Source organism: Canis lupus, chromosome 22 (genome assembly GCF_011100685.1).
Source record: "Canis lupus familiaris isolate Mischka breed German Shepherd chromosome 22, alternate assembly UU_Cfam_GSD_1.0, whole genome shotgun sequence".
Taxonomy (NCBI): domain Eukaryota; kingdom Metazoa; phylum Chordata; class Mammalia; order Carnivora; family Canidae; genus Canis; species Canis lupus.
The window spans coordinates 7,226,365-7,253,523 of record NC_049243.1 but is presented as its reverse complement, the minus strand read 5'-3'; the positions used below and the strand labels follow the sequence as shown (position 1 = coordinate 7,253,523).

General features: G+C 38.4%; 1 protein-coding gene across 6 annotated transcripts in view; it reads right to left on the bottom strand.

Moving 5' to 3' along the window:
* The window catches only part of ENOX1 (ecto-NOX disulfide-thiol exchanger 1), a 554,610-nt gene that overhangs the window by 366,975 nt on the left and 160,476 nt on the right, over positions 1-27,159 (bottom strand). For all 6 annotated transcript variants that reach the window (XM_038569621.1, XM_038569620.1, XM_038569619.1 and 3 more), the window contains one exon: positions 22,337-22,465. The gene's annotated coding sequence lies outside the window, so the exon portion shown is untranslated. The remainder of the gene's footprint in view (positions 1-22,336; positions 22,466-27,159) is intronic.

Below are 27,159 nucleotides of genomic sequence, written 5' to 3'. Positions count from 1 at the left end.
ATCTTTAAAAATCAGGTTAATTCCAATACTATTTAAACTCTTTCAGAGTTTATAAAACAGTCACATTGACACCAAAAACCTGACAGACTGCACCAAAAAGAAAATTATAAGGCAAAGTCAGTCAGGAATAGCAATGCAAAAATCCCAAATTAAATACTGACAAATAGAATCTGATTTAAATAATAATGTGCCTGGCCAAATGGAATTTATTTCAGGAGTGTAAAGAATAAAAGTTTCATAAAACAAGATCGAAAACTTAAAAATATATCAGCATCAAATCCCTCACAAGGACATTCAATGCCTTCTAGAGCATGATAGTTTTCATTTCCACATTAATGCCATCACGCTGATGACAGGGCCATTCAGTCTCCTAGGTACTTAGGCCATTTCCTACTTCTTGACCTCTGCCAACCTTACGTCTGCTTTTAGAATGTCGTAAGCCCAAATTTGCTCTCAGTTCTGAATATCCTATCTGCTCACCAAAGCCCTGGGTGGCTCAGTGGTTTAGCACCTGCCTTCAGCCCAGGGTGTGATCCTGGGGTCCCGGGATCGAGTCCTACATCGGGCTCCCTGCATGGAGCCTGCTTCTCCCTCTGCCTGTGTCTCTGCCTCTCTCTTTCTCTCTCTCTATGTGTCTTTCATGAATAAATAAATACAATCTTAAAAAAAAAAACAAGTTTAAATTTTTAACTCATAAGAAAAGCTTCCTTGATTCTCCCCACAATCAGAAACTTCTCTCCTTTTGCTGAACAACTGAAAAGTTTTTCTGTCTCTCTTATGGCATTTGTCACAGTCAACCCTGTATTACAGGTATCTGTGCAAAGCACTACATCTCCTATTAGACTAGAAACTTCCTTGAGTGAAAGGCCATGTCTCCTGTACCTTTGTATTCCAATCACTCCAAGCACAGATCCTTACATACTTTCATGTTTTGGTGTACAAACGCAAAAATCCAGGATATAAAAGCAAGAGCAAGCTGAAGACTTAGGAGCGGTGGTTTTCCTGAAAATGTTACTGCATGTGCACAGAATGAAAAGTTAGAATCTAAACATCAGCAAGGCAGTAGCCATGCCAGCCCCGCTATCATCCTGCAGCCAGAGTCAGGGCAGCATGAAATGCACTCCGGCTCCAGACTGAGAAACTCTAATTACTCTCAGCCAGCCAGTAAGCAGACAGCAACAGCTATTGCAGAAGCTAAAAAGCAGCTAGAACCATCGATGCAGGGCATGGAGGTGGTAGTGAGTAAAGAAGTCAGGATGGAATTATTGGTTTCATTAGATTGTTAGTTTGGAAGCAAGTACTTCACGCACACACACCAACCCCACCACACATATGCACCCTCTTCAGATTTCATTTTTGTGAAGTCCAAATATTAACCTGTGTTCTAAAATTTCACTGAAAATGTATCAGCTTGTGAGACAGTCATAATGTCGAGTTTCAAAATGTATGTGTAATTTGTTATGCGCGGCAGGGTCAACAGTCCTATCAAAATTGCACCAGAAGGTTTGCTAAGAACAGAATATTAAACAGAATAGAGACTATGGGATTTAACATGAGGAACTGACATTAAGTTAAAATGGTGCAAAAAGGCCACATTCCAACCACTGTTGATACACTTTTTGAGAACTGGACTTTCGATCTAAACCTGTCATTCTGGGTACAATTTCAAAAGCAAAGAAATCCAATGGAATGACAAATTTCTGGTTCATCCTGAATACAAGAGTTACACTCTAAGACCATGTAAACCAAGAAGTTGACATGGTTGTAGGGACTATGTAGACTTCCTTTTGTAGGGAAATCTAGCAGGTTTTTTTCCTCCCTCCTCCATCCCTCCTTTCAAATGTGCACTTTATAGATATTCAGGATGTCTGCCCCTGGTTTTCCTCCTACTTTTCTGATGTTCCTTCATCTTTGCAGGCTTTCCACCTGTCCTGATACCTCAGTGGTTGTCAGGCCTCCATACTCAGCTCTCATCTCATCCCACGCTGCACACACTTTACCATTTTAGAGCTCACTGCTATTTATGGCTTCAACGCTAAATGACAATTGAAGTTTTATGTCACCAAAATCTATCTCCAGGTAAGAATCATATACCTAGGTGTCCCCAGTTTATCAGCCTCATATGCATAAACTATAGTCACTTTCCCCACCCAAATTGGGAGAGGCTGAAGGATGGTCTTCTAAAGATGTCTACATCCTAATTTCCAGAACTTTTTGTTATGTTATCTTACATGGCAAAGGGGTTTTGCAGATATACTTAAGTGTTTTGAGATTATCCAGGTGGATCAATGTAGTCACAAAAGTGCTTCCAAGAGTCAGTGTTAGAGGGATTCAGTATGAGAAATACTTAACTGGCCACTGCTAGGTTTTGAAGATGGAAGGGAACCACAAAGCAAAGAATGTAAAGAGCCCACAGGAGCTGGAAGAGGGAAGGATGGATTCTCCTCTAGAGTGTTCGGAGGGAGCACAGCCATGCTATGCTGATGCCTTGATTGCAGCACAGTGAAACCCATTTCTAGACTTATTACCTCCAGAACTATAGGATAACAATTCTGTATTGTTTTAAGCCACTAAATTTGTGGTAATCTGTCACAACAGCAATAAGATACTAACACAACCAATTCTTTCAATTGCCACTCTGTCACATGACTTGCCAAGACCTATTGATTCTCTCTCCTAAATTCTTTGTTCCCTGCCACCCATTTGTTCTTATCACCATGGGTACTCCTCAAGAAGGAAATGCATCCTGTGGGGTTTTGCTGGTTTTCCTATGTCTACTCAAGCCACTGTCTCCTCTAACCCTAACTTGGGCGAGATCAGTCTTCACACAGACCCCAGAAGATCTTTAGAAGACACAAATCTGGTAGTCTCAAGTCAAATGACTCACTCTTGACAACAGAGAGCTTCTTTTTTTTCTTCTTTTTTTCTTTTTTTAATTTTTTATGATAGGCACACAGTGAGAGAGAGAGGCAGAGACACAGGCAGAGGGAGAAGCAGGCTCCATGCACCGGGAGCCTGATGTGCTCCCGGGATTCGATCCCGGGTCTCCAGGATCACGCCCTGGGCCAAAGGCAGGTGCCAAACCACTGTGCCACCCAGGGATCCCAACAGAGAGCTTCTTTACCTGATAAAAGGGTCTTCATATTTTGATATCCACCTAATCATTCAATTCTAATCTCTGTCCTCTGTCCAAGCTTGGCACTCCACTCAGCATCCCACTCATTCCTGGTACCTCATCTTCACTCTGTTCTCACTACCTGTCTAACTGGCAAACTCCTACGTATCTTTTAGTATTGAATAAACTGTGTCAGTAAGCTCTCAAGAATGAGCTCCTTGAAGGCTAGGAGCTCCGTCTCTTTCCCCAAGATGCCTACTCTAGACCTCACTCTGAACAAACCGAAGGGACAAGTCTTCCCTTCACATGACCTCTGGCATATGCTTGCTCTATCTTTCTCCTAGTTTTTGGCCCATATTTGGCTTTAGAATTACTTTGAGAAATAACCCAGTAAGACAACATGCCCCCATTCACCTATATTTTCAAGGAGCAGGTGCTGAATTTGAGAATTGGTACTAGAACAACCAGCCCTGGCATCGCAGCCACTTTTTCAGTGCCAAGAACTTTACCTTGAAAGATAGATTTAGGACAAGAGGCACCTGTCAGTCCCAATTCTGCTATAGATGAAGATTGACTTAAAACTCCTCTCGTGCCACCCCTTCACTTTCCCTTCTTGGTTATAAAGAATTCCACTTTCAGTTTTCGGCATAGTAAGTTTTTGTACTTTCACATCATTTCATTCCTTTTCTCTGGCCCATCTCCAATTTCCTAATATTGTGTTTAAAATATGGAAATGAAAATTAGACTCAAACACAGACTTTATCAACATTGAACACTGTGAGTGGATTATTTTATGATTCTTCTGTGTTACATTCTGGCTAATGCAACCCCAGATCATGTCCTCCTTCTTGATAACAGCCCTATATTGCTGACTCATATTCCTGAGTGACAGGGTGAGAATGGCTTTTTACCTGAAGAATACTTACATGTCAATTCCATTCTTTATGATGGCTAGGATAATCTATCAGTATTTTTTCCCCAGAAACATAAAAATCTCACACTGTTGCAAAGAACTAATGCACTGACAGTATAGCTTGTCTTGACTTGATGTTCCAATCTATAATTGGAACCATTAGATTCAAATCAAAGCCTCACTAAGTTCTCCAGCCATTTTCTTCATTTTTAAATATATATTACATATTTATGTAGGTAACATTTTAGTTCAAAATAAAAACAAATACACTATATTTTTAACTGTTAGTATAGAAGCTATACTTCATTTTAGAAGCCACAAACACCAGAAATAATGAGTTAGATGGACCATATGGAAGTAGTTTCAGGGGTTATCCTCTGATTCCATTAACTTCAGTGCATTTTTTTCTTTTAAATGTACAATGAGAAAGAAACAGTTGAAAGCAGAGGATGCTTTTTAAGTTAATCTGCCTTTCTGATAAAGCAATGGAAATGGAGGCTCAAATAATGTTTCTGAAGCAAAGTGGGAGAAGATAAACAAAAAAATTCATCTCTAATTGGCTTCTGGGAAAAAATCTCATGCAGATTAAGTATGTTTCTATTAATTTAAGTAAATTAGTTCATTTTACTTTCTCACATTGATGTGATAAAATCGAAGCACACACATTTAAAATTTTTTTAACATACTTTAAAGATAGATTTAATATTATCTCATTAAAACAGATATATAAATGAGTGGGTTTGGAGTGGAAAAATCTGAATCACAGTCTTAGCTCATTTGTTCACTATCAGGTCAAAAAAGTCACATCATCCTCTCTAGATCTCCATTTCTTTTATTCAGTAATGGCAATCAGTAATCACGCTCACTAAGTTTACACTTGCCTTTATCCTTCTCTTGTGAGTATGGAATACTACACTTAAAGGAATGCAGAATAAGATCAAAATATGAAGCTGTAGGGACGCCCGGGTGGCTCAGCAGTTTAGCACCTGCCTTCGGCTCAGGGCATGATCCTGGAGTCCCGGGATTGAGTCCCACATTGGGCTCCCTGCATGGAGCCTGCTTCTCCCTCTGCCTGTGTCTCTGCCTTTCTCTCTCTCTGTGTCTCTCATGAATAAATAAATAATATATTTTTTAAAAATATGAAGCTGTAATGGAGACCAGTATAGGCTGTAGAAAAGGACCTACTACTCCAATGTGGAAGAAGTGAGGTTGAAATTTGAAGCTGGAAGTCTTACTTGTTCCCCATTTCTTTCTTTCTTTCTTTCTTTCTTTCTTTCTTTCTTTCTTTCTTTCTTTCTTTCTTTTTTTTTTTTTTTTGAGATTTTACTTATCTGTTTGTGAGAAACACACACACAGAGAGAGAGAGAGAGAGAGAGAGAGGCAGAGGGAGAAGCAGGCTCCATGCAGGGAGCCCAACGTGGGACTTGATTCCGGGTCTCCAGGATCACACCATGGGCTGAAGGCAGCACTAAACCACTGAGCCACCCGGGCTGCCCTACTCCCCATTTCTTATATCTCCTAGAGAGAGCTTCTAACCTAGTTTCTTCATTGATCCATCAAACTGATGGCACTCATTTCAGGACATTACAGTGGAAATTCTACTCAGAATCTTAAAAAATAATCGATAAAAACAGGGCCACTCTAGTGATAAAGATGTGTGGATGCGGGGTCTTGCTCAGTCTAACTCAGCCTCAGATCCACATAGTAAAACCTTAAAACCAACAAGTGAAATTTAAATATGGTTGCTTCCGTTACTAAAGTCTCAATGTATCTTAACTTTGTGCACTTGTCCGATATTGGAAGAGGAAGTGGTATTTCAAAAGCAAAGAGCACTGTGCCAGACCTGTCTTTCCAATCATTGCTGGACCAAATATTCAGGAAAGCTATCCTGTCAAAAAAAAAAAAAAACCTACATTTGGATAAATTATAACTAACTTACATATAAAGACATTGCTGAGGTCTCCAGAAAACAAAGGAAGCTAATAAAAAAATGGGACCCACAAACTAATATCATAATGGTAAGAATACCCTGAAGCTAAGGCTTCTCTGAAGAAGTGACTAAAACCAGGCATCCACAGTTGGATATGAATGGGAGAAGAAGAGGGCTATTAACCCTGAGGTTCCTAAAATGACCTTGTACTTGAAGGAATCTTACCCTCAATGTGTGTGAGCACTAGAAGCTAACAACCTACTGCAGAGGAATTAGATAGAAAGCCTACTTGCCCCTGCTTATTCCCAGGATAAAAAAAATCTACACCAGGAGAACAGATCTCACATGGATATGGTGTTAAAATTTATATTACCTGGGCTGTCAGGAAAACCACAGGGCAAATAACTAAATAAAATCTGTTCTAAGCACTCTCTGACATCTAGGTGAGGAACAGGCAAGCCTATCCTGGAGAAAAAAAACAGCATCTTTAATGCTTTAATCATCTCAGGCTGCCATAACAAAATACCATGGACTGGGTGGCTTAAATAGCTGAAATTCATGTTCTCATGGGTCTAAAAGCTGGAAATATGAGATCAGGGTGTCTGGATGGTCAGGTTCCAGTTAGAACTCTCTTTCTGGCTTGTAGACAGCTGCCATTTCATTGTGTCAGCACATGGTGGGAAGAGGGACAGAGTTCTCTCCTTCCTCTTATAATAAGGCTATAGACCTACCTGGTTAGGCCTTATCCTTAATACCTAATTTAACCTTAATTACCTCTTAAAGTTCCTATCTCCAGGTACAGTCATATTAGGAGTTAGAACTTCAACATATGAATTGGGGGGATAGAATTCATTCCATAGCAATTAATATCATATCTGATAATTCCCACAGATTAAGTTCAGCCAAATATGAGCTCATATCCAACTCTTACAAAATGAAGAAACCAAGTCATCATGGGTACATGGGTACCAGTCAGAAGCACCATAAGTCAGAGATTTAAAAGATCAGTGGCCTCAAATATAGCGCTAATATAGACTATAAAAGAGTTATGTTCCAAATGGATAAAGAAATTAAAAAGAAAATATTTCTCATGAGCAAAAAAATAAGACTATCAAAAACATTCAGTCAGACTTAAAAGATAATAAAATAAATGTTTTTGGAAATTAAAAAGAAAAACTTTGAAATTGAAACTCCATAATACTTAATACCACAAATTAGCAGACAACTGGAAAGAAAAACTCAGTGAGCTAGAAGACAGACTTGAAGGACCAAGACAGATTACAGCACAGTGTGACAATGACCATGGAAAATGTGAAAGAGGTTACAAAACATGGATGGAAAATTACAAGACATACTTTACAACCAAAAGTTTCTTTGTTCAAAGGTGCTATAAAGAAAGTGATGAGTTAACCCACAAACATGGTAAAGGTAAAACCCACAAAGGATGTTAGTTAGGATACATAGAGAATGCCTCTCCATCAAAAGATAGATAACCCAACAATAAAAGTGGACAAATGTCTGAAACAGATATCTCAAAGAAGATGAAACACTGATGACCAATAAACTTATGAACAGATGGTTAAATCATAACCAGAGAAATATAAATGTGAACCATGAGATACCAATTAATACCCATGATTGGAGGAAGGGGTAGTGGTTAGAAAACCTGCAGTTTTCAAATGTTGACAAGAATACAGGGCATTGAGAGCCACTGTGAATTTAATTTGTACAACTACTTTTTTTTTTTTTTGAGAGAGAGAGAGAGAGAGAGAGAGCAAGCATGCATGCAACTGGATGGGGGAGGGGCAGAGGATGAGAAAGAGAGAAAATCTTAAGCAGGCTCCATGCCCAGTGTGGAGCCTGATGCAGGGATCAATCTCACAACCCTGAGATCATGACCTGAGCTGAAATCAGGAGTCAAGTGGCTCCACTTGAGCCACTCAAGTGACCCAAATTTTACAACTACTTTAAAAAGTAATTTGGCATTACATTTGAAGATGCACATATCCACTGACAAATCATTTCAACTGATTAAACCTATTTCCCAGAAAAACACACATATGAATTTGACTTGAGAAAGGTCAAAGCTCTTAGCTGCATTGTTTGTTAAAGTGAGAAGGGGAAGGGAAGGACAGAACTGGAAAGGAAAGGACAGGATGGGAAAGGAAGGACATCCAACTATGAGGAAAACAAATGAAGTCAATCAAACAAATCATCAAAAACTTTTGGAAGAGTCATACAACAGAATATCTCACAGCAGTGAAAATTAATGAATTGTAGCTACACTAACCAGCATGGATACATTTCAGGAAAATAATGTTGAGTTTAAAAAAGCAAAATAGAATTGACTCTATATAAGCTTTGAAAACCTATAACAATATATTGTGTACAGGTACATGCATGTGTGGTGAAATGGTTAAAACAGAACACTACTCACAGAGTGGTTTGGTGGGAGAGAGAGGCGAGAAGAACAAAGTGGAGAAGGGGACAGAGGAGGCATTTGATTTATTGCTGATGCTCCATTTCTTCAGCTGAGTGGCACATGCACAAATGCTGTTTCATTCTTTTTTTATAATGTAAATATATGTTATGTATTTTTCATTATATGTAGAAAATATTTCATTAAAATTCTAAAAAGAACACTTGGGAAGGGAGTGAGTAGCAAACTCTGAGCAAATCTGGGGTTCCTGACTGGGTATGTCTTTGGTTTCCTCCCACCTGTGTCTTTTCTCAACCTTAAGGGTACATCTAATAGATTCCACCCACAAATCCTGCCAAAGGATTATGTGATAATCATGGTTTGTGCTTATAAAGGTTTGAGGAAACTTTTCCAAGGGAACCTTTGAAGTCAAGAGAGCAGCTTAGGCTTTGAAGTGCTCCCCATCACCTGCCCATCTGCCGGGTGTCCCCCTTCCTTAGCAGTTCCCACCACCATGGGGCTCTTAGTGGAGGGGACTGGAGGATTGGCTTGCAGACCACTTCAAACAGCTTCTTGGAGCCACTCTGAGACAACTAATTACTCCTAATTATCACAAAGCTCTGTATGTATTTTTTATAATATATGGTCAGCCAATTTCTAATTCTTTATCTTACTAGGGGAGAAGAAAGGCACTTGAACATCTTTTTGACTAGATATAAAATGTGAAAGGGCTCCAGGAAAGTGTACCAGTCCAACTTTGTGTAATTTGATTGCCATTTAAATACAGTGACTTTTGGATTCAAGACTTTTGTTACTGTGTGTTAGCTAATCAATGTTTCCTGAAACGTCCAGTCTTTATAAACCTAACTTAGTGTATATACAGTAATTTAAAATCTTGACTTTCTGAGACAGGTGAAAAAAAAAGTATGATTAACTTATGGGAGCATTCATGTGGTTTTTATTTACAGATTATTCACACATGCTTTAAAATACAATTAGTGTACTTTTCAAACTAAAAACAAATACACAGAGAATGGAAAAAGAATCCTAGGGGGAGAAAAACATTAAGGACTGGGCCATTTGATTTATTCTTAATTAACTTTTGTATTTAATAGGATATCAGTATCTATTAGTAGGTGATTCACGTTAATTCATCAAAATCACTTTGGTTGGTTTTTCATTTTTGTATCAGGATGCAAAATTTATTGGCATAGATTTTTCTATGCAGGAAATACAGTCTTAATGAAATACGTTAGGGAAGGAAGAAAGGAAGGAAGGAAAATGAAGAAATTAAGACTTTTGCTAAAAACAGTCTACATGATTCAACTAAGCCAACTTGTGCATTGATATCAGATTGCTATCCTCCTCTGTAGTAGAAAGGTCCTAAAATCACTACTGTTTGTTAAAATCTCCTAAAGTCAAATTTGGATCTGATGAGTTTGACGATTATTCAACATTCTGAAAATCGATCTCAAGTAGAAGTTACTCATAACGAGTTCTTTGGCAGACAAACGTACAAAAACATACAAAAACAATTGTAAAAATTATTAAAGCTTAATTTAATATTCTATATCATCAAAGTTTTCAAGAACATCAGTAATTATCATCACAGTTATTCAGTAATGGTATTTGGCTAGTGTTGCATATATTAACAGAATAAATGCCAACTAATTCCAAGAATTGCTAGTATAAAATTTTTCTAATTATCTTGGAGGAGAATAACTGTCTAGGGTCTGATAGAGACTGTGTCCCAGAGCGACTTCCAGAGAGTCTATTTATCTTCCTGTACCTTTTGTGGACTATTTCATTGGCAGCAAGGAAAGCCTACTGTGTTGCACCAAATGCATTCTCAGGTCTACACACATCCAGGGAGAAAGACCAAAATGAAGAAATGGTTCCATAGCCTTACCTCCTAATGGGGTCAGAAATCAAATCCTTTGGGGGATAGGGTAATTGGATGTTTGAGGAGTAAGTGAGAGTTTGAGATTGCAGGAGGAGGCCCCCTCCAGATCTTTGGGGCAGCTGCAAATTCCCCAACTTTGCTCTTTTAGTTCCCCTGCCTATAGTGAAACCCTTAAAATAAAACAAAAAGCCCTTCAAAGCTTACCTGGGAGATGAAGGGAAATGAGGAGTTGCTATGGAAAGTATTCCTTACGCAGCAGGAATCAGAAGGGGTGAGGGGGGCAGCCTCACCCCTGAGGACCCACTTGAATTTGTAATTCTGCTGTTATCCTCCACTGCTCCCCAGCAAACACTGGCACTACTTCTGAAACAACTCATCAGCCTTCCCTAAGGAGAAGTCCTTGGACTATTTAAAACTCAATTCATAGTGACGAGGCTTGGTAAATATTAGTTTTCTTAACTCCTCTGCTTCCTATGGTCAAATCAATGACCTATTTTGTGCAGAGGAAGCTGAGTGAGTTGAAAGTGCACAGAAACTGGCATTTCAGCAAGTTGAATTTACTTGGGATTTTGGATTGGAGTCCAGTCTTCCTGTCCTCTACAAGACCAGCCAGTAGTTGTGCCCCGACGTGCCCTATTCTCTATTACTGAGCCCCATCTACACCATGGCCCATTTGTGCTTGGGGGAATGAAAATGTGTGGAATTGCAAGGAAAGAAGGCAGAAGAAATTCTCCCAAGATGCAGAGATGATCTGTTCCTTCAGACATCTCTCTTCCGTCTGCAACCTGGAATGCACTATCCGGAAGTGTAGACAATTCGTTAAGTAGAGGACTTTGTCAGCAAGTGAAAGAGTGAAGGTAGCCATGAAAACAACAACCAGCCTGGGTCTACAAACAGAGGTCAAGTGCTTCTTAGCTAGACTGTGCCTGCCTGGTGTTAATAGTAGGAATAAAGGTGAATCTGTATATGGACACATACACATTCCTCAAAATAGTATCTTCATATAAATAGAGTTTTTTTTTATTTGTATAAAATGGGGAGGGGGTTGAAAATTATAGGCAATGTAGCAACAGTTCCGGCATTATTTGGTTAGTACTTTAGTTCACAAAGCTAATCAGTATTTTGTTTACACTGTAGGAAGAGGAGGCTGAGGCTGACACAGGACCCACGGTATCTAATCTTTGGCATCTACACTAGGTGGTTAGGATATGTCAGGGACTGTCTAGCCTTCTGTTTATTATCTCACTGAATTTTCACAACAACCTTGGGAAGTAAGTATCATTGTGTCCACTTTGTGAATGAGGAAACAAATGTTGGGACAATTTAGATAACTGCCCCTGGTCACACAGCTAACTATTAGTAGAGCTAACATAAACTGCTGCAGGGAGCGCAGTTGATGGAAAGTTGCTGTACCTTTGTACCTTTGCTGGCACCATGGCTTTCCTCTGAGACCATGCATGGTTCCCCAGGGCTGAGCATGGTGGGATACCAGAAATGGCCCATTCACACCATACCTGGTATTGCCCCGAAAGCTACAATATCCAATTTGGTAGCCACTCGCCATATGTGGCTGCTGGGCACCCAGGATGTGGGTAGTGTCACTAAGGAACTGAATGCTTATTTTTATTTCATTTTAACTAAAGTGGGCTCACTTGGGGCTCTTAGCTACCATGCTGGACAACACAAACATAAAATATTTCTGCCATTGCAGAAAGTTCTATTAACCTGCATTGCCCTAAAAGGATAACTTTTGCTTGGGGGAGATCATTGGGGGTGAATTCTGCACAGATCCAAAAGAGAGGTAAAAGAGATTGATTTCAGAGCTACTTCCTTTTGAGACAGTGAGCAATGGCCACTAGGAAGGCCGTCAGAGGAAGAGGACACGTGGTCCATCAGGAAGGTGAGCAGAGAGCAGAAAAGGAAGGGGCAGGAGGGCATGATCTCAGATGCCTCAGGGATGCCCAGCCTTCTTCCACAGCTAAGGAAAAAATGGTGCCACAGAAAGGTGAGTGGCATTCCTTGGTAGACAGGATTTTATGCTGCTATTGAGTAAGATGGAAAACTAGGGCCCAAATGAATAAAGGTCTGGGAAGAATGGAGTTTTACAGAGTAATACCCAGGAGTTATTTACATTTTCCTCTTCTTTGGTTTCTCCTATGCTCTTCTTTCTCCTTGATCATCTGACGCTGATCTCCTTATTAAAAAAGAAACCCTTATTCTCCCTTTTTCTTTTACTCTCCAGTCACCAGACAAAAATATAACTTCCATAAATATTTTATTTCTTCCATGTATTAGACTTTTATGTTCATTGTTCTTCACACAGATTAATTGAACATTAAAATTTTTCTTTCTCAAGGAGAGCTAACTGCTCTTTTAACACGTATTATAGCCTTCAGTTAACATTCCTTTATAGGGTCATTGGGCCAATGGCAAGGGGAGGCTACACTTTTTTATTTTCATCAAAGGTATTTTCATAGGAAAATATAGGCTAATGTTAGCTTTCCTGTATAAGATAAAAATACAACACTAGTGAAAATCAAATATACTTATAAAATATGCATATAAAAAATTTCACTTACCAAAGAGCTATAATAAAGGTAAAGAGTTTTTTTTTTTTTCTTAAAACAATTACCTTCAGGAGTTACTTGCAAATTAGTGTCTTTTTTTGTTTTTTTCCTGTGCTGTAGCCCAAATGGGTACCTTTTGGCTATAACACAAGAAAATGAAAGATTCCTATTGACAGGTTTAAACTCTGCAGTCCCAATTACCAGATATGCTCTTATTAATGGGTTCTTTGCATTCTTTTTCACAATGTGTGGAATTAATGAATTCATCTGGAAAGGCAACTGAGTATTCATCTATAGCTTGAAAATACTGACTTCAGAAACACAGATGTTCAACCAAATCCTCACTTGCTTACTCTCAGCTAAATTCAACCTCTGAGCTTTAAAAAGATTTTCTAAACTGTTAAGGACCAAAAAAAAAAAAAATGACATTATACATTCACATCTGGCTCTGTCGCCATTTAGGGCATGCTATTACAAACATTAAACATCTGGGCAGGGGAAAAGCATCTATTTGGGAGCTTCTGGCTACCATGACAACTGAAGTGCACTGTCTCTCACTCAAACTGTTCTGTCTCTGCTTATCTACTTCTGACACCACTGCAGTCTGTTCATTTTTGTTCCGAAAGCCTGGAGTAGGTGCCACTTTAAAAGAATAATCACCAAAAAAAAAGTTAAAAATAAAATAAAAAATAAAATAATCACCGCAGTAAGTAATATTTATGTGTAGAAGGTAAGTTCTTAGGGAATGTTCCTCTTGCTTCTGCACTAGTTTAATACTATGGTGAGACTAACCTCTCTCATTTGCAGCAACGTAGTTAAAATAATTTGGATTTTATGGCTTTTCTACATGGAAGTCTTCTATTTCTAAGTTGAGAGATGGCTCCTAGTGAAAGAGTCTTAAGGCAAATGGTGATGATTAGCCACTGCTATTTTTTCCTATGAAGAAGCCTCCCTTGTGGATGTTCAAAATTTTATCAACATTTTAAATGGCATAGAATATGGGCAATAATAATTATAGTTTCCATGTATGAAATTTCCTATACATTGAATGTATAATGTACGTTGGACACAGTAGGTTTTCATTTATTCTTCAAAACTACCTGTAAACTCAGTATTATTATTTAGACCTCACAGTTCTGAAAACTAAACTATGGAGAAAGGTACAACAACACTCACTCAACAAATATTTACCGAGTGCTGACTATACGGCAGGCTCCGGTAGGCACCAGGAATATAATGGCGGGAGGTATTATATTATTTCCCTACTTCAGGGGGCTTATCATCATCCAGAAGCAAGACTCATCTTGCCCAAAGGGGAAACAAACAGCTGGGGAGGAACACAGGCAGAAATAGAATCTGAGTTTGATCTCAAAACAAAATACGAAACCGACTGACTTCTATACCCAGAGCCTTGGAGTCATCTTTGACTCACCTCTTCCTGTCACACCACACATCCAATCCTCGAGCAAATCACGTTGGCTCTGGCGCACAATAAATCCAGCAGATGATCACATCCAACCACCCTGGGCCCAGTCACAGCCATCTCGGACCTGGCTATTTCGTGAGCTCCTGAAGAATCTCCCAGCGGCTAGCCCTTTCTCCACTGAATTCTCAAGAGAACAGCCACCTGCGTCTGGCTGAAAGGTTTAATCACACCATGTCACTCTTCTGCCCAAGACCCTCTCACACATCACTGAGAGAAAAAGCAAAGTCCTTCCTAACGCGCTGCCGGCCTGACCCAGGGTGGGTCCCTCTCACTTCACCTCCTGCCCCCTCACCATCCCTGCTCACTCTTGTCTGGCCATGTGCGCTTCGGTGCTTCCCCCTGGAATGTATCCGGCAACATGTTCTCACTTCATGACCTCTTACTTGCTGTTCCCTTTGTCTGGAACTCGCTTTCCAAGACATTTGCGTGTGTGCTCCCTCCCTTCCTCTGGCCTTTACCCAATGTTCCCATCTCCGCAATGCGTTCTCTCATCACCATATTTACGATGGCAGCCCTCCCATACCATTCCCTATTCTTCCCTCCCTGCTTTATCATCCTCCCTAGTCCAGATCTCCATCTAACACGTTACATATTCTATTACTTACTCTGTTTATTGGCTACCTGTCTTAGCTCTCCCCAACTTCAGATGGTCTGAAATCAGACACTAATGTTTAAGTCCTTTTTTTCCCCCCTGGGGGCCAAATGGCTAGTGTAACATTCCCCTCCTAAAAATATATGGTCTTCCCAAACAAAAAACGTATGCTTCATAAAGTAGAGTTTTTGTCTATTTTGCTCAGTGGTTTCTCCACATGACCTATAGTGCTTGGCACATTGTAGGAGCTAAATATTTGTTGAATGAATTAATATTTTACTGTCTCCCCTATACTCAAGCAGATTGGAAGAGCACCAAAACTCTAAAATGCTATTTTCTGAGCTGCTATAAACACAATTTTGTGGTATAAAAAGCGTGGCCATCTCCCCAAGCCTATTTCATCTGTTCATAAAGAGGACTTCTCTCCACCTGCATGGTTCATGAACAGAAAATACAGGGACTGCTAGTGAAGTCTCCGGAAATACTTCCAACTGACAGAAGGCAAATGGTAAATTGCAAAAAGCAAGACACAGCTGGTTTTTATTTTTATTGCAACTTGTTAAAACAAATATTAAGCTGTAGGTGATGTGGTGTCCTATGTACAAAATTGTAGGAAAAGGTTTGAGTGCCTTTAAAATATATTATTTAGAATGTGAAACCTTTTTTTTATTTATTTTTTTAGGATTCCAGGAGTAGTTTCACAGGACTTCTGAAGGAAACTCCAAGCTGACAAGGACCTATGGAGGAAAAATGCTATTCTCTCTCTTACACTAAGGTTGGCTCTGTGGTAAGTAAAATGGTGCTATCAGAGAGAGAACGCTGCTGACCCACTTAAAAGTATTAATAGGATCTTGACTAGATTTAAGTGAAAATACAAAAGTGTTAGTGAGCTTACTGAATACCAGGGAGGCAGTCAGGATTCTGTTAAGAAGGTGGTAGAGTCTGTAACAAAGATATAAAATAAAAAAATAAAAAATAAAAAAAAAGATAATAAAGTCAAAGTACTCGACTAATTGGTCCAAGAGTCTACAGTCTATGCTTCTTGTGTGAATAACTTTCCTTCTTACAAATAACACTTTTTCTTTTTCCCTACCTCAGTTACCAATATACTCTAAATAACTACTTTGTAATTATACAGTTTATTAGTAAAATGTTCCTTATAATCTCCCTTACTTTTCAACCAGTATCAGTGGTAAGAGGTTAATATACCCTTGGCAGCAAAGCTACCAAAAGTTGGTCTGGTCACAGAGAGAACTCTGGTCCAATGTATACATAGCACTTTGAAATCCCTCCAACGCTCTATGCACATTATTTCATATGACCTGATCAATAATCCTGTAGGGAGGATATTTTAATACTCATTTTATAATTAGGAAAACTGAAGCTCAAGGAGTTACAGCTCACCAGCTCGGGAAAATGTGGTCACTGAAATCTCAGTCCATGGACTCAAGAACCTACTGCTCTTTCTAGACCACAACATGGATTCTCTTAAAGAAGAATTAGGTCTCTTCTGGGATGCATGTTAGGCCTGGGTAGAGATGAGGATGCCCTGGCCAAACTCCAGGTAGAGGCATCTTATGAAAGGTCTGATGTCCTCATTCTCAATTTTTATCTGGCTAAATCCCACCTTGAGCTTAGGGGATTGTTATAGACTTAAGCTAGCAGCTTCTAAGTCACTGAGCCAAGAACCATGCAGGCAAAGGCAGGAGTAGGAGAACCTGCTTGGCACATCTGACGCAGAGAGGTAGAGAATAATTCCTTTGTGAGACACCATCTTACAACATCTTCCCCTGCCCTGTTCGACACTCCTGAAAAATGAAAGTTTTAGAAACATATCGTCTTCGTTACTAAAGACACTTCTATAACTGAGTCCTTAATTCAACATATAAAACATCATCTTATTTTGAGGCTTGAGAATGGGTAGGAGTATGGGTAGGGTGATATACCATTTCTGATTGAGTACTCTGAAAATAGGAATACTGGATTTTAAACAATGCAAATCTCTTCCCAAAAGACATAAATTATTACTATTCTGTTCAGAGTCACAAATATTTTACCTTCTATGTGAAAAGCATTGTGCTTGGTGTCAAGGATAAAGACGAATAAGAGATGATGTCTTACCTCAAGGAATCATCAGTCCAACAGAAAAAAAAATAGAAATCTTTCTAGAATATATTTTACTTATATCTACCTTCTTTAAAAGGGTATATTGAGTATTACTGAATATTTCTTTGGTATCTCAGGGTCGGCATTATGAACATCAGCTGTTCTGGGTCACATGATGCACACAACTGTAGTTAGAAACCAATGAGGCACAGATGCTAAGGGCTACGGATCATAGAAATTAACCAAGAACTTGCCCTCTGCCTTCCTGAATAGGATGGATGGATGGATGGATGGATGGATGGATGGATGGATGGACGGACGGACTGACGGATGGAAAGATGGATAGATGGATATAAATACCCTTGATGTCACTTTGCTTGCTTGTCTTTTCCTGTTTTTTCCATCCTATATATGAACTAAAGACCTGCTATTTGGCACATGTGCTTTGAGTAAGTATAAGGCTGCCTTTAGTGACCACAGAGGCACAGGTAGCAGCCGAAGCCTTCTGCTGCGCACCCTCTGAGGATCCAGAACCGGCCTGTTATTTCTTACTGCTAGGCCTCTCCTCTGACATTCGTGTGAGCTCTCTACCTCCCTTTTATCACTTGGATTTCCAGGAGGCTTGCACCGGCCCTTCTAATCTCTGCCCATTATGGAGCTATTCATTCTGCTCTTTGTTCTTCTCAAATTACAACGTGATTACATGCCTAGCAGAGAGCTGTCACGGAGCGGGCACTCAGTAAATGCAGGAACCCATTTCCCATTCACAGGCCAATCTTTAATCTGACACTGCCCCCAGTGTCTGCGTCTTTTAGGCCACTGGGTTGATACATATAGATGCCGTCCCTCTTTGTGGTCACGAACCATGTGGTCGCAATCCATCACTTTTTATTTATGCATGTGCGTATCTGTGAATAAAGTTTTCTAATTTCTTTAACCCCTGCATAAGACAATCATTATGCTTGTAATAACTCACTTGTAGCTGTACAGCCTGATGGCTTAAAAGTGCCTTATTATTTTCATAAATTTTCTCCACCCGGTGGTTCTCATTTAACAAAATAGTCACTTTGGCGTCATTTATATTTTTATAAGCAGTTTGTATTTTGGTGATAATGAATAACACTGGGTCTCAGTTATGTTAGCGTAGATATGCAATTCAAGCTTTCTAGAAGGAGCATTACCACCATTCTGATGCTGCTTCCTCTCATCTCAGAATGACGAACCTATAGAGATGAAAGCCTAAGGTTCATGTCTATAAGACAAAGCAATCATAAAGCGTGGCACATGTAGCATCTGATTATTTCTCCCCCTATAACTCTACACTTGCAACTGAAAAAAAAAAGAAAAACCTCTTATTTGTAATATAACTAATGTCATGGAATCCTTTTATCTTAATCTCTTTGCAGGCTCTCATTAAAGCTAGCACATATTATAATAGCATTAAAAAGTGATAACTATTACACTATTATGGCACAAGAATTAATGGAAGGTACTTCAACACAAATATTCAAGATGACCATTACTAACATAGAAAAACATTACTTCATCACACTCTTAGGGACTTCATTTATGTTAGGATTTTTTTCCATCTCCTGTTCTTCCAGATAAGAGCCAGAAAAATTACAGTCTCTGATCCGTACATATCTCTAATAGTAGTATTGTTTTCTCAGGAATTAACTTCCTATGATCCCTCCAGTTTTGAAATTTCACACCCTCAAATAAGTTTATGAAAATCCTAGCATTTCACTTCAACCCATTTCAAATTTATATGGCAAAGTTCCAAACACTGAGAACTGCAAAGTGCCTGTTCTTAGCACATGATATCAACCATCTGCCCTGGCCATCGGGACAGAGTCCAGATATTTCTCCAATGTGATATTATAAAGGCAAAGTGCTCTTGGTATTTATGGAATGTTTTTGTGAAATTTGCCGGTGATAAATAGATTCTAGCTTTCTCAAACTGGAATCCATCTCACATGCATATGAGTACTTTTCTTGTGCTTTGCTTGTATTCAACTATGCATGCTTGTACTTGCTCACTCGTGTCTCTCCCTCTCTCTCAAACACACACACACACACACACACACACACACACACACATAATCTGCCAGAGATTGAATCATGTGAGTGTTCCCAGATAGGCTAAAGATTTGGTGACCACTCAAACTATGACTTTTGAAGTATTACTGAACATTTATCGAGTGAAATTGGAGGGAAGTTATTTTATATTAACAGAAGTATGTATCTCTTTATGGTTAATAGTTCATGTACTAAATGAACATCGCTTTCACAGGCTTCAACCTCTTTCATTTTACAATTATTTGGTCTCTCATTACTGGACAGAATTAGTTATTCGTGCTCACTAGGGCAGTGGTAATGCGCACAGATATAGTTATAAAGTTACAAAATGGCTTTCAAATTTTTTTATTTGTTTATTTTCAGGCTGTCAAAACATTTTCCACTTTCCTATGGTCCTTTTCTCAGTTCAGTTTTCTTTTATGATTTACCAAATCCAACAAATTCTCGGAAAACACCCTAACAGCTTTTAGATAGTAAAAATGAACAAATGGTATGGTGACTGTAGTGAATAATACTGTAATATATATTTGCAAGTTGCAAAGAGAGTGCATTTTAAAAGTCTTCATTGCAAGGAAAAAAATTTGTAACTAAATGTGGTAATAGATGTTAACGACACTTAATCACAGAGATCATTTCGTAATACATATACAAATCATTAAGTCGTATACCTGAAACTAATATAATGTTACATGTCTCAATAAAATGAAATGTTAAAAACTAAACCACTCATTTCCAATAAACAGCCCTATATAAAATAACACTTAGTATAAGAATTTCAACTAACTGAATTGCCAAAGATCAAGTGATTCTAAACTAGAATAGTGGTGCGGCTTGCCTTAACACTATGCAAAATATTCAACAGAAACCATTCAGCAATGCCAAGAATTTTTTGTTATTATTATGAAAATATTCAATAGAGATAGTTCAACAATGGCAACAATTCTTATTGTAATCTTGTTCCCCATCCCCATGAGGGAATTGGAATAATACTGTCTTACCAATTGCCTAAGTGTTACATGTAGAAACCTGAGTTAACAGGTGCCACATTTGCTATCTATAGTAATGATATTCTACTGGTATACAGTGATGCCCAGGGAAGTTGTCATTCCTTAATCTAGTTCTGTATACCCAGACACGCACATGCTTCCATGGATCCATCTGTTAGGCATCAAGAATTACCATACTTAAGGAGAATAATCCTTCAGTCTAAATGTTTAAATGTTAGATGCTAAATGTACACTGAAGGATTTGAAGCAAGGAACTTGCAAATATGACTCAGTCACACATCTGGTCCAGCCCTATCTGGATGTCAGGATGCATCAGTCATTTTGGATTTATTCATAATGAGAGAAATCAAGTCACAACCCATGTGGTCTCAAAGGTCTACTTAGATGATGATGAAGACCTATGATACTCCCTGAAGTATGGCAGACTTTCCAAGCTTATTAAGAATATTCGTTACTGACATTTTAAATATCTTAAGTCAGTGATTTTAGCCACTTGGGGAAAACAATGTTGCAGCATGTAATTTAGGTTATTTCAACAGAGCCAGTTCAATCTTAAATCATAATTTCTAATGCATCCTAGCAATGCTACTTTTGTAAAGCCACTTTGTAAAGCAACCATAGAATGTGACTTAACAACCAATTACTTTGTACAGTCTGCAAAACAAGTAAACCTCTCAGCAGCTGGGAGCTCTGCCCAGAGGCCAGGGCTTGCCCCTGGCATGGTACCTTGCTCTTCTTCATGAGTTCCAGCAATATCACATTGCTTTCCAGCCTCATGCACTGGGCTCATAAACAGATTCCCTAAAAGATACTCAAGATTCTGATGTCACATTCAGAGGGGACACTTTCTTTTCCTTTTTTGACAATTCTGCATTTTTTTTAGTCATTCATATCCAGTCAATCATGTCAGCAGCCATCCTCACATATGAATGGTAATACTCTATTTTTAAGAATTCTTGGTAATTTGTTTCATAGGGGAGGGTGACCATAGGAAGGCAAAGCCAAAGAAAACCCATTTCAACTAGTCAAGGTTGACCTCTGTGAAGGAGTCAGAGAAAACAGACTAATGTCCCATGAAGGCTCATTTTGAATAAGACGGCGTGTGTTATAGCCAAGAAGGGCAAACAAAGTAAATCTCAGTGACCAAATCAGTCAACAGTAGCAGAAAATGTTAGAAGTGATAACACAAATGTACCCCAAACAGATTATACTCATACTCTTGCAAGTTACTAGTTTGAGAGTGTTGTATCTAAGGTACATCACCTCACACCTGTTAGGATGGCTATTATAAAAACAAAACAAAACAAACAAAATAGCAAGTGTTACTGTAAATGAATGCAAAATGGTGCAGCTGATGTGAAAACCAGGAAGCACGTTCCTCAAAAGATTAAAAATAGAATGGCTATATGACCAGACAATCCTACTTCTGGATCTATATGCAAAAGAACTGAAATCAGGATCTCAAAGAGATATCTACACACCCATATTCATGGCAGCATTATTCACAATAGCCAAAAGGTGAAAACAACCTAGAAGTCCATCCATAGATGAATGAATAAAGAAAATGTAGTACATACATGCAATGGACTATTACTTAGCCATAAAAAGGAAATCCTGACACATGCTACAACATGAATAAAACCTGAGGACATAATGCTCAGTGAAATAAACCACTCACAGAAAAACACTCTGTGATTCCACTTACATGAGGTATCTAAAGTAGTCAGATTCAAAGGAACAGAAAGTAGAATGGTGGTTGCCTGGGGGTAGTGGGCAAAGGAAATAGGGAGTTTCAATGGGTAATAGAGCTTCAGTCCTGTAGGATGAATATAAAGTTCTAGAGATCTGTACAACATCGTACGTAGAGTTAACAAAACTGTACTGAATACTTAAAAACGTGTTAAGATAAGCATCATGTTTTATGTTTTTTTTTAACTTGTTTTTTTCTTTGAAAAAATATATACTCCTTATAGTCAAAAATACATGGATCAACCCTCTTAGGGATGAAAAGTATCAAAATTAGGAGCAACAGGGCATTTCATGCTTTTCTTAATTGGCTGGGATAGTAACCAGTCCTATCTCTGTGATCGCTGGAGTAGTGTCCACTGGAAAGCACCTCTTCAGAGCTCTGCACCCCTGCCTGACCCCACCGAGAATCTACAGTTAGCTTCACAGCATAATGAGTGCAGTGTCAAAAACACGATGAAAAGACTCCTTACCGTGGTGCGAGGGACCTGGGAAACACTGGCTGCAGTCAGTTCCTGAGGATGAGGATTCCCAGAAGAGGTCACAGGTGGGACAGGCTGCCTGCTGGGAGGGCTGTCACTATGCACAGCACGCCCTAAACCCTGAAATGGAAGCAACCACATATGTGTGACCAGAGCTGAATAATTCTTGAGTCTCTTTTTAAAACTCTTGAATTCCTACCGGAAGTTCACACCGTTTCACCTGCGCTTCTGATGGCAGGCTGAAAATGACAACAGTTTGCCTGTCTTGTTTACTCATAAACACTTTCCCACAGTAGTGCAGGAAGAGGTGGACTCTTCCTCAGCACTCGGGCTCACTTTCTGGCTCTTACTCCTCCTCCACTCACCCAATGTCCTCTACTGTGGTCTGTTGCTTTGAATAATCCAGGTCCTACACTGGCATTCACAGTTAGGCACTCATCAGCTGCCCCTAAGAACCAGGAGACTGGAACATTCCCCGGCAGCTTACGTGTGGAGGCCCTAGAGGCACCTTCCTGCTTCTGATGAGGGGATGCTGCAGACAGGTGAGAAGGTGTGGAGCCTCACTCTACACCAAGCGTTGTCTGCGGACCAGCGGCAGAGCCATCACATGGAGCGTGCCAAACATGCAGGATGCTGGACCCTATTCCAGACCTACTGAATCAGAACCTGCGTTTTAACAAGATCCTCACATGAACTGAATGTTAAATATATGTTAAAGTTTAAGAAGCTCTGATGTAAAATCTGAATACATTCTGAAGCCAAATTTTAGAATTCTAAAATTCTAATATTCTCTTCTGAATAGCCCGCCTCCACCCATAAGTGTGGTGCTATTTCTGAAATTAATTAATTAATCAAATACTTATTTGTGGAATGAATTACTTTCTTTAAAATAAGAGGAATGGGCAGCCTGGGTGGCTCAGCGGTTTAGCGCTGCCTTCAGCTCAGGGTGTGATCCTGGAGGCCTAGGATCAAGTCCTGCGTCAGGCTCCTTGCATGGAGCCTGCTTCTCCCTCTGCCTATGTCTCTGCCTCTCTCTCTCTCTCTGTGTCTCTCATGAATATACAAACAAAATCTTTTTAAAAATAAAATAAAATAAGAGGAATAAATATATCCAATGATTATGTGCATAGCGCCTTAAAGCATCAATAACCTTAAACAACCTTCCGCAATAAGACTTAAATATGTATTCTTTTTTTTGTATTTTAATGAATCTGCCCATAAGATACCTTTAAATTGCATTAGTAACTGATAAGTGTGTAACTGATAAGATTTAATAATATTGAGCAATAATTCCTCCCAAAAGGAACACAGAACATAAGAAAGCTTATGTGTCTAAACAGGTGAATTTAACATGAAGTTAAAGAACTGGAATGCTAGGAACCTCCATTTTCACATGCCCTTCCATGGCCCATTAACTAACAAGATATTAAAAATTGGGGGGATCCTTGGGTGGCTCAGTGGTTTGTCACCTGCCTTCGGCCCAGGGCGTGATCCTGGAGTCACGGAATTGAGTACCACTTTGGGCTCCCTGCATGGGGCCTGCTTCTCCCTCTGTGTCTCTGCCTCTCTCTCTCTCTCTCTCTCTGTGTGTGTGTGTGTGTCTTTCATGAACAAATAAAATCTTTAAAAAAAAATTTTTGTTCTTTTTCTTAAAGGCAGACTCAAAAATTATATAACTTTAAAACTTCATAAAAACCTGGAACCATCCCTGGTCTAATCAATTATGAAAACTCTTTAAGTTTGGAATATATCACTTTTTAGGGTCTTTCAATATACTAGAAAATACTTATAATTATATCATGATAATTCAATATATAAATGAAAATAACTTTATTTAAGGATGATATGGAAATAATTCTGCTCATACATAAGACAAGTTCTTTGCAATAGTAAGATTGTTTTTCAATGTTATTATGTAACACCATTAAACTTAATAACTATATGGTTTATTCATAGTTCTCTATCTTTCCCTTCTTCTTTTTTCCCACATTTGAACTAAAACCCTGAATACTGGTAGGGGTAGCAGATAACTCTAAAAAACATACAAATATGCTGTTCTGGTATTTTTGTTTACTTATGTTTTATTATGTTCTTCAGGTATTACAAAGTTCTATCTACCTGTGCTTGCTTGCTTTTTTAGAAATTCAAAAGGTAAAAATGAAAAGAGAATAAAAATACACACAAAAACTCAGATAAATTCTGATAACATTTTAATGAATAATGTCTCAAACTATTTAGCTCTAGATGCTTTTTAAAATGTGGTTTTGAGTGTGTATATTTAAGTGTGTATGTGAGTGTGTTTACATGAGATGAATAGATCTAAAATTTCTATTTTGCTCACCAAACTACTCATATTGCTTTGCACACAAAGAAAAATAACCCTGCTGTGTATATCTAGCATAATGATACATACTCCTTATGTATCATTATCAGTTAAACAATCTCTCAATGTTGGGCATTTAGTTTGTTTCTGATTTTTCATTTTTATAAATAAAGCTATTATGGAAATCATTATAGACACTTCCTCTTACATTTGTCTCACTCTATCCTTAGGACAAATTCCTTTAATAGAAATTGTTAAATAAAATTTTGAAACACATTACCAATTTGCCTTCTGAAAAGTTTTATCATTTACCATACCGTCAAAAGACAACTTCATTAAAAAAAAAAAAAGTCTTTGCCATTATGAAAGTCACAAAATGTTATGTCTTTGTATGTTTGTTTTTAAGACTGCTTTATTAAAGTAAAATATGCATACAGAATAATACACGGCTTAATGAACTACCACATAGCAGACACACCCCTGTACTACCACCTAAGATCTGGAACATTAGCAGCATCATGGAAGCCCCGTCACGTCCCTGCCAGTCACAACTCTATCCTTCCTCTTGAAAATGAACCACCATCCTGACATTTAACACCAGGAAGTGGTTTTGTAAATAGGTTTTTGGCTCAGCATTATATCCACAAAGTTTATCCGTGCTGCTCCTTCTGTCTATAGTTCCCTCATTTTTGTTGCTGTGTAGTAACCAATTATGCAAATACATGACAATTTATTTTGCCACTCTCTTGTTGAGGGGTATTGTATCATTTAATGTAGTTTATGTATTTGGACACTGCTGTTTTAGTCGTACAAAAGAGTAAACTTATAAGTAAGCTTATATATACTTAATATAAAAATTAAATCCATCAGTCTTTTTCCTTTGTGATTGGGGCTGCTAGGCTTGAAAAAACTTTTCCTACCACAAGATTATGAAATGTTTACCTATATTTTCTACTAATATTTTTTCATTGTTTACACTTAAATCTTCATGTAATTTGGAATTTATTTGGATGTAAAGAGTTATGTAGTTGCAAGACTGTTCATCCTCCTTCAATAGCTAGGCAGTTTTCCCAAGATCTTTTATGAAATAACCTATCTTTCCCCCCTACAGTCATAAACTGCTCCCTTTGTTATGCATTAAATCCCCATATACATACTTGAGTCTCTTTTTTTGGATGTTCTCTCATATTTTGAAACATGCCAATATACTCTTCAATTGGCCATATAAGTACAAAGTATAAAAGTTGTAAAACAGAGTGTATAAAGATAGTAAATAAGGCTTCTTTCACACCTGCCCACCAAACACATAGCTCTCCTTCTCAAGTTCAACCATGGCTTTGAGTCATTTGTCTACCATTCCAAAAGTAATCTGTGTATATAAAAATGCAAATATATGGTAGCCCCGGTGGCGCAGCGGTTTAGCACCGCCTGCAGCCCAGGGTGTGATCCTGGAGACCCGGGATCGAGCCCCGCACCGGGCTCCCTGCATGGAGCCTGCTTCTCCCTCTGCCTGTGTCTATCACTCATAAATAAATAAATAAATTTTTAAAAATGCAAATATACACTCTTGGTTATATTAACATGTTCTAAAAATAACATACCAAAGCATAGTACTAGAGTTTGCATTATTGCATATGAATCAATATATTTGTGCTCTTTCATTCTTTGTGATACCTGCGTTATATGAATTTATTTAAAACCTATAGCCCCTGATGAACTAAAACACTATTTGTAGTCTTTTGCTATTATAGCTAAATCTGAAATGAATATATCTATGGATAAATCTCAGAAGTACAATTCAGGATTAAAGTATACATCTATTTTTAAAACTATTTTGAAATAATGATAGATACATGACTTTTTAAGAAATAATACAGACATATGTTATACCCTTTACCTAGTTTTCCCCAATGGTAACATCTTGCAAAACTACAGTATAAAATTACAACCAAGATATATTTTCATTGAAACAATATACAGAACTCTTCCATCACAAAAAATGTTTGTGTGGCCCTTATAGAAGCCATATCCACTTAATCTCTTTCCCCTATCCCTTTCTTAGCCTCTGGGAACCTACTTGTCTATTCTCCATTCCTATAATCTTGTCATATAAAGGATGTTACATAAACGAAACCATGCAGAATGTAACTTTTTGGGACTGGCATTTTTCATTCAGCATAATTCTCTGGGGATTCATCAAAGTTGTTGCCTGTATCAACAACTTTCTATTGCTGAGTACTATTCCATGGTATGTATGTATCACAGTTTGTTTAGCCATATGGCCACTGAAGGACATTTGGGTGGCTTACAATTTTTTGGCTATTACAGATAAACATGCTATAAACATTTGTGTATGGGTTTTGTTGTTACCATAAATCTTCATTTTTTCTGGGATAAATGCCCAGTAATGCAATCGATGGTTTGAATGGCAGTTGCAATGCTTAGTTTTTAAAGAAATTGCCAAATGGTTTTTCCAAAGTGGTTGTACCTT